Source organism: Hemicordylus capensis, chromosome 3, assembly GCF_027244095.1.
Source record: "Hemicordylus capensis ecotype Gifberg chromosome 3, rHemCap1.1.pri, whole genome shotgun sequence".
NCBI lineage: Eukaryota > Metazoa > Chordata > Lepidosauria > Squamata > Cordylidae > Hemicordylus > Hemicordylus capensis.
This window is the reverse complement of record NC_069659.1, coordinates 162,287,562-162,296,951: the sequence shown is the minus strand read 5'-3', so window position 1 is coordinate 162,296,951 and position 9,390 is coordinate 162,287,562.

The window sequence follows — 9,390 nt, the reverse complement described above, 5'->3', positions numbered from 1 at the left end:
ATTCTCTCTGGTAAGATATACTCTTCTATTACAGCACAGAGGCAAAACACAGCGGAGTCTGCCCAGGCATGTGTGTCTGCTAAGAGCCAAAAGAAACCTGGAGCCAGTTCATAGTTTCAAATCAATATGAAGAGTCTTTATTGGTGAACTCCATTCTAGGTAGGAAGGTGGAGAGATAGTAACTCTAATCGAGCTAGCTAGCTGGATGCAGACAATGTTGTCTGCATCTATGTGCACACATGATGCAGAGAGAGGGGCAAACATGTGTGATAGGGAGAAGAGAGGAAGGGTGGGAGGCAGGCAGGCAGGCAGGAAGTCAGTCCCTGAGAGTAGCAATCTACATACCAAAGGGATAGTGTCAGAGAAGTAGAGAAGAGGAATGACCAATGTCTTGACCCCTCTAGGCCTCTGACTACTAGTCTGTCCCCCTCTGTCACTGAGACATGAGACCGCGCAGAGTCCTTCACTTCCAACACCACCTCTAGCCACTTTATCTCCCTGACTTTAATCAGATCTGACTTTCCCTCACTAATCCTCACTTTCCCTCACTGACTTTCCCTCACTAATCCAGCCATCCCTCACTGCTTTCCTTCCCCATTCTCTGTAGAAGTATCTAGTCAAGAAGCACACCTATACACAGACAGTGAAATAGCCAGTATAGCAGAAATTAAGTACTAGTGCCCAGACATATGTCTAATCTAGAGTGTACATATGATCCAGGCCTCACTCTGTATTCAATAAAATACATTTCAATTGGATTTAAACCTGTGGTTGTCACTTTCTGGGAAACTGCCTGTTTTATAATCATAGTCTTTGAGATCCTCAAAAGGGGCACAACAAGACCCCCTTGTAACAACACAAGCACAAACACCCACATGCAATGGCTCTTGCCCATTTGCAAAACAGTAAACACCGGGAAGGCATGGGACCAGACCAGGGCTGCACAACTCAAATGTCCTCGTGGGCCGGGAACCATCCACAGCTTGGCATTCAGGGGCCAAGGTCATTTTTTAGCACATTATGACATAAAAATTAAAAATATTTTTGTTACTTGTGGATCTATTCCCCCTGTCAATGGGCCCATAGTTTCAACCAAGGATAGTGGCCAGAAAATAGATCCTGTCCCTTCTCAATCAGTGGGGCCCCTGGAATGCATGCCAGTCCCAAACAAATGCCAAGTCCTCTCCTCTCCCTATGCTGTTTTTGCTTTCAGGCTGCAATCCTAGGCATGCATACATGGGAGTAAGCCTCGCTGGGAACACAATGGAACATATTTATGAGAAAACATGCATAGGATGGTGCTATAAGGCAGTTTCCAGCTTGTGTGTTGCTGAAGGATACCTGGGGGCCAGTAAAGTAGTCCCTATGAGCCGAATCTGGCTCCGAGGCCTTATGTTGTGCAGACTTGGACCAGACAGACCGCTCCCACACAGTGAGATTTTATTGATGTTGCATATGGAGTTGAGTCAGCCAGATGGATGCTGCCCTGGAGCAGAGGTACTTTCAAGTACTTGGAAAAGTCAGAGGGAAGATACATGTAAACCCAAATACCCACACATCATGAATGACAGAAATTATTGTTTCCACGAAAAAAAGGTTAATTCTCTGCTCAGTAGGGGACGCATCTTTTAAACGCATTAGTACATGTTTGTGGAGATAAGACAGGGATCAGCATTCTAGTAAACATGAATGATACAAAAATGGTACATAGGTTGTCAGTACAAAGGTTGTCAGTACACATTTCTAATCCACATAATAGCAAAGTGCAGTAAGATAGGGTTGTGAAATTTGGTCAGGCCAGAAACCTACTTATTATTTATTATCACTATTCTATTTACACACAGTCTACCAGATGTTATTGACTAGATTTGGTACTTTAATTATTGGGCCCTTTCCAGGATAACTAAATAAAAATTCTAGGATAACTAAAGTCTATTCAGTCTAGGGTAACTAAAGAAAAATTAAAGATAGCATCGTCGTATTTGTGCTGTCCCTAGTAGTGTGGCCTTCTGTAGTTGATGTGTTGTAATTTTATCGATGCCCAAGATGTCAAGATGGTGTTCAGTGTTCTTTTGGTACTGCACCAAGGGCACCAACAACTATTGGCACCACTATTGTTTTCTTTTTCCAGAGCCTTTCAATCAGAAGCTCCTTGTATTTAGTTATTTTCTCCAATTGTTTTTCATCGACTCGTCTATCCCTGGGATTGCAATATCAATTATCAGAACTTGATGATGATGATGATGATGACGACGACAAATAAATAATTAATAATTCCACTGTTCAACAAAAAATTCACAAAGCATTTTAAATCGAAAAACGAATAATAAAATTTCTAATCTTCAATAGTAATAACACTCTACTCCTGTACCATTCATACTATCTCCCCAAGTATTCCAGGAGAAACAGCAATAAATGACTACTTGTTTCTCTTGAAGCAATTTAAGACCACACTGCAGTCCATGAAGTACTAATGCTACAGTATTAGGAACTTCCTCCATTAGTAGTTTCAAAGGTAAATTAGTGGTATACCATTGCAAATCTACTTATGTTTAATACGAGTACACATCTAAGTAAATGATTATCTTGTTGCAATTATTTTGTAAAAAAAATGTACAGCTTAAATATTTGTGTGTTATGAATAGCATGAGAGTATTTTTAAGTCTGTTCCTCTTTTCACCAGAAGGCTGATGCGGACAACTGATCAATCGCCTCCTAAAATAATGTGCTATGCTTAGCTCTGGCAAACCATGTGTGTGGAGTATTCATTATATATTTGTGCTGACAGGTTTGAAGGACAGAAACCTTAACAGTGCACTGCTTAAAACAGCAATTCAGTTATCTAGGTGCTTGATTTATTTGTGAAGTGTACCATACAGTTACCATAAAGTCTGTGGGATATCAAGAGAAGAGCAATTTAGTCTGATAGCCACAAAACACCAGGATACTTTAAAACTTCCCTGATGAGGGAGGCACAACAATGGAGTTGAAGTGTAGACTTCTTTGGGCAACATGTTTAGCTCTTTACAGGTCTTAATAGGAGGGAAACATTTTTTTATCCACATTACTCTCCTAGAGACTCCCATAGCAAACCACAGCAGCCGCTCAAGGTAATGAGTCTCAAAGACAGATCATCTTTAAAATGGGCCTTTCAGATGCTTGTTCCTCTTATTCCTCCCTGCAGCAAAGTAGTCAGTGGAAAGAAAATCCTCATTTTATTAGAGGTCTCACAGTTTATTATAAGACAGAGTACACAAACTCCCTTCTGGCTGGTGATGGAATAGGAGAACTCCAGGCAAACATTACTACTGCAGTGGTATGAGTAGTGCATTGCTCTGTTCAACAGTGAAAGCAGAACACAAGACATCAGTTCTATGTGTAGGAAGAACCAAGACATCAGTGCTATGTGAAGCACACCCAATTCCCACCTCCTCTCAGGACCACAGAGAAGTAACCCTGGGGCCCACAGCAAAACAAAGTGCGCACCTCCTGCACCCTCCTTCAAATATTTGCTGACATGATATGTAACCCTACGAACGCGGAGCAAGAGCTCCATCCCCAGAAGTAGCCTAAAACTTAAGTGCTGGTGAGGCTTCCCTCACAAGCACAGCATGTGGAGATGGGAAAGCAATTCTTACTCCCCTCCCCTCCTCTCCCCTCAAAAGCCCCTTTTCTTGACAGGAATATGTCCATGAGGGCTGTGCAGCCCTCAGGAACATATTCCTGGATGTTTAAATGGCTTTTGCTGGGAGGGGAGAGAAGCTAAAGTTGCTCCCCCCCCCGGGTTCTCCACTTTATTCGTTCATTCATTCATTTATTCATGGATTTATTTATTTATTTATTTATTTATTTATTTAAAATTTATACCGCCCTTCCAAAAGGCTCAGGGCAGTTTACATAAAACACCATTAAAATCAATTAAGAATTAAAATAGAAAATTATAAAACTGCATAAAATAATAATTAACAATTAAAACATGATAAAACACCAATTAAATAGCCAAAACTATTTAAAAACAAGTTTTAAAAAGCTGAGAAAGCTCGGTTGAAGAGATGTGTTTTCAGGTTTCCTAAAAATTGCCAGATATGGGGAGGCTTGTAACTTAGTAGGGAGTGCATCCCACAATCTTGGGGAAGCAGCTGAGAAGGCCCGTCTCCGTGTAGCCACCAAATGGGTTGGCGGCACCTGGAGACAGCCCTCCTCAAGTGACATCAGTGGACGGTGGGGCACATAGCGAAGAAGACGTTCTCTTGAATACCCAGGGCCTAAGCCATTTAGGGCTTTGTAAGTTATAACTAGCACTTTGTATTTTGTCCAGAAACCTGTTGGCAACCAGTGTAGCTCCATTAATGGAGGAGTAATGTGGTCTCTCCAAGATGACCCAGAGAGCAACCTGGCTGCTGCATTCTGAACCAGCTGAAGTTTCCGCACCAGGGGCGTAGCTAGCCCACCGGGGGCCTGTGTGTGGCCGCGGCAGGCGGCCCGATAGCCCCGCCCCATGCATCTGACATCAGACGCAGGGGATAGCCACGCCCCCGCGTCTGACGTCAGACGCGGGGGCATGGTGTGGCTCCCGAACGGAGCCTTGAGGCTCCGTTCAGGATCGCTGCAGCAGTTTAACTACTGAAGGGGCCGTGCGGCCCCTTCGGCAGTTAGACAAAGCCTGATGCTGCGTTCGCAGTGCAGCCCAGGAGCAGCTCTTCCCTGGGAACGCGCGGGCCCTTCAGGAGCTAGTTAGGCTGGCGCTGCATTTGCAGCGCCAGCCAGGAGCAACTCTTCCCTGCCTTTTCAGGGAAGAGCCACTCCTGGCTGGCTCTGCAAATGCAGTGCCAGCCTTTGTTTAGCTCCCGAAGGGGCCACGCGGCCCCCGCTCGGGAGCTAAACTACCACCCCCGCGTCTGACGTCAGACGCGGGGGGCATGTCGGGGCTGCTCTTGCGGCTCCTGATTGGCCACCGGCCCGGGTTCTTTGAACCCGTTGGCCCAATGGTGGCTCTGCCCCTGTTCCGCACTACATACAAAGGCAGCCCCATGTAGAGCGCTTTACAGAAGTCCAGTCTGGAGGTTACCAACAAATTTACCACTGTTTTGAGGTCATTGATCTCGAGAAACAGGCGCAGCTGGCGTATCAGCCGCAGCTGATAGAAAGCACCCCTGGCCACCGCCTCAACTTGAGAAACCAGGGAGAGGTGTGAATCCAGAAGTACTCCCAGACTGCGGACCTGTTCCTGTTGCACACTGTTGCAACATATTGCACACTGAAGCAAGTCTTGTGTGCAATTTAGTGGCTGCCTGTGAGGATGGAGCTCTTGCTCTGCCTTCATAAGATTGTGAGGCATGAAAGCCCAAATATCAAAATACTGCCTCATTTCTTAGGACACAGTTCAGTATGTCTAATTTAATTGCATCATCCACTGAAATGAATAATCATATATTCTGACCCTGTATTTAGCTCAAAAGTCTAACTATTTTTCTATTTTAAAATATATATTATTACAGGTTGTATATACAACAAAGGCTTCATCTCCAGGTCTTTTAAACAGGGTCTGGACCTTCTTATTTTGTATAATGCTTAGCTTGAGTAAAAAATAATGAGCATAAAATGTTCTTTTTAGACAAATCTCAATTATTTACACAACCAGAAGTCCTAATTATTTATGCTGTGTAATTGCTTCTAAAGCAAGCCACCAGGAGACTCCCTTTGCACGAGAATACTTGTTTAGTTTTGCTGGCTGGTTGACAAAGAGTTCACCCTCCTGGTATTGAAAATTTAGCAATTTTCTGGACTGATTCTCATTACACTCACACGTGCAAAACAGATGCACTTCCATTTAATCTGACTAAGTAATATTGATGTAAGCAGCGAAAGAACTGGGATTGTATTTTATAACAATAATATATTTAGTGCCATATATTGCTCATTATCCAATTTCCCCTGATTTCTCCATGTGGGTCCCTGCAGAGTATTCTTGTTTGTACAACCTTGCAATATTTAATTTGCACTGAGGCTCACCAGAGCTTGGGCATGGGGCATGTTTCCGGGGCCAAGGACCAGCAGGGTTTCCAAGTGACTTGAAAAGATTGTCTGACCTGCTCCTTTGTCTTTAACAGCAGCTTGATCAGAGGAAGACTGCAGCCAAAGCTTTGTACTGCATGGAGTTAAACATCATCTGCTAAAGTTGGCAGATCAAACTGCAGTTAAAGACACAGGGCTGGTTAAAAAAAAAAAAGGCAATTCTGAAATACGTTGTTGAAATCAGTGATTCCCGGCTGGTAGATAAGGTAGAGCTACTGTGCATGAGAAACTGCTATTCTAAGAGAACCAGTGTGGTTAGTGGTGAAAGCATTGGCATTTTAAAGTGAAGACCCAACTTCATATCTCCACTGAGTCAGTCACTAGTTCATAGCCTAACCTATCTCACAGGATTGTTGTGAGAATAAACAGGAGAGGGGGGGAAACCCTGAGCTCCTTAGAGGAAATAGTATGATTAAAATGTAGCTAATAATAATTCTGCACAAGCTGCATGCCACGTGGGACCATGCCACATGGGACATGCTGCATGCCACGTGGGACCCCCCAGTGGGGGCCCATCTTTACCCCTCTCTCTGGTTGCCCCTCAGAGCGAGGGAGATAAGAAAATAGGGAGGGGTGGATCTGGGTGGCCCTCAGGAGCTCGGGGCCCAGGTTCTTTGAACTCTTTCGCACAATTATAGCTACACCCCTGGCCTTCATCATGGACATTAATTAGTGCTCTTGGAATCAGGTCAGGAACTACCACAGTAGTTCTTAGCATGCTTACTGGGGAGTTCCACTGAACTTAGTAGGAATTACTTTCAAGTAAACATGTTTAGAATCAGACTGCAAATCTCCCACTTCCTGATTTTTGCAAGCTGCTGCCCCCCACAATAGCCGCTCCTTGTTATCAGTAGATTCTTGGTGGACTTTTCTGGAATCAGGACCCTTGCAACCAATATAATGCACTGCAGCAGCAAAGGATTTTTCAGTGAATTGCAGAGCTAGGAAAAGCAAGCCTCAGAGTAGAGTGTGATTTTCTATTTCATGTTTTCCGTTTGTTTTCACAGCTTGAGCTAAAGGCTCACAGCAGTCCATTCTGTCCACAGCTGCTCTGGGCAGCTATCCATTTGTAAGACTGGAGATCGTGCACTCATATCTATAGATTGTATTGTAGGATGGCAGGAAGAAAAATAGAAACACAAATTGCCAAAAAATAACGCTGGAAATATTGGTTAGGTGACCCACGGAGCTACTCGTTATCATCAACATTTAGCAATTGTTTTTAAGAGTTTCATGCTAAAGGCTGGAGGATAAATGTTAACTCATCCTTCCTCATCTAAAACCTACGGCGCAGGAAGTAAAGCCATGGAAACCAGTTGCTTAATGCTGACTGAGGATTCAGGAAACAATTTGTGATTTATGACTGCAGATTTACAATGATATACAAACTTATAGACTTCTAGATCTTGCTCTTAGCAAATTCCCTTCACATATAAGAATCGGGGTGTTTATGCTTATAAAAAAATAAACCTCAGCATCCTATTATGTGCACTCAAATAATACATGGTATTTGCTTTCAAAAAAAAAATGAGGATATCAGCAACAACATCAAAAGCAAAGACAAGCTCCCCGAGCCACTTTAGGAAGGGTGAAATATAACTTGAATGGATGAATAGAACAAATAAATAAAAATAAGTAGAAATGCCTCAAAATGTAATATAGAATCTAGAAACATCTTGCCTCAAGCAACTAAGAGTCCATCATTACGTGCTGGCTGAAACGTACATGCACATTCTCTATTTTTACACCACCCCAAACTTCAGTCTCGGGGCAGTTTACATAATGCTAAAACAACAAAATTAAACAAAATGTTTAAAAAATTGCATGCAACTATCAAGTGCCTAAAGAGAAGAAAGAGATGTGTTCTTAATCTCCTCTTAAAGGTCTGGCCGACTGGCCTTGCATCTCTGGATTGTGTTCCAGAGCTCAGGAGCAGCTATTGAGAAAGCCTGAGAGTAGGTGCCAACCAATTGAACTGCAGCTGTAGGTGGACCTCTCTTGATTTTCTTAATGAACAGTGGGGATTATAAAGAAAACAACACTCTCTTAGATACCCCAAGCCTAAATTGTTTAGGGTTTATAGGTAAAATTACCAGCACTTCGTATTTTGCCTGGAAACTTATCCTGATTATGGATTGTCAGCTGAAAGTATGAACTGACTCCACTGAAAATGATTGTGCTTCTGGTGATGTAAAAGTTCCTGCTGTGGCCAATTCACACATGCAACCAATCTATAGAAGCTTCAGCTATCAGCTGATGAACATGCATGCGTCAGCCAGGCCGATGATAAGTGGAAATGAGAGTCTGTTGCTTAATCAATTACAGTAGATTTAGGATATAGCCCCCCCACCCCCGCCGCCTTTTGATCTTCTGTTTGCTGATGCTGACTGTAGATTCACCCATTTCCTATCTATGGAAATAAACATGAAAGCATACCCTAAGAAATGAAAGTAGGCAATCTTGTTCAAGCTATGTGAATTAGGACAGAGAAAATGTGTGAACTTATGAGGAGATACAGTTTGAAAAGCTTCAGTTTAGAATCAGAAGAACTTTAATATCCCCCGCCCCCAAACTTTTATGTCTTTTAGCCTTTATATGCAGCAGGTCATGAATTAAAAGGAGACAAGACATTGAGGCTATTCTCATGAAGAGCAAAAATCGGGCTAGGAGAGCCTAGACTGATTTTGGCTGATCATGTAAACCACCGGGCTCACAGGTGAGCCTGGTGGTTTACAAGTGGCTAACCCACTTGCGAAGCCCTCCCCTTAGCCCAGGTTAGCGGAGCGAGTGCTCCACTAACCGGACTTTCTGGATCGTTTGCTGCTGCGCTACAGCAACTCACGAGGAGACCCCCAACTGGGAGGCTAAAAAGCAGCCTTCCAGCTTGGGGGTCTCTCCAGCATGCTCTCTGCATGCTGGAACTCCGGGAGGCTGCATGGCCCCTGAACTCCTAAGCCCCCGCCAGCTCCATGACAAAGCCAGCAATCATATGAGTGGCTGATCTGGCCACCCAGGGTGGGCTTAATGATCATCTGTGGGGAGAGCAGGCTTAGCCCGCTCTCCCCACAAACCCTCTGGAGGCAAGTCTCAGCAATTGTGAGACCCGCCTCAGTATTGGGTTAGGCTGTGATAATGCCAGGAGAAAGCACGATCTTGATAGAGCTTTTGAATAGTCTCATTTTGCAGTAGTCCTTTTCTAATACAAGGTTAAGCCAGGTCCTAATTAGTTTTTGTTTTTATCTTCCATACAATTAGTTTTGGCATTGATCCTCACTGCTAGGTAATGTGGATATATGTAAACAAATTAATGCAGGC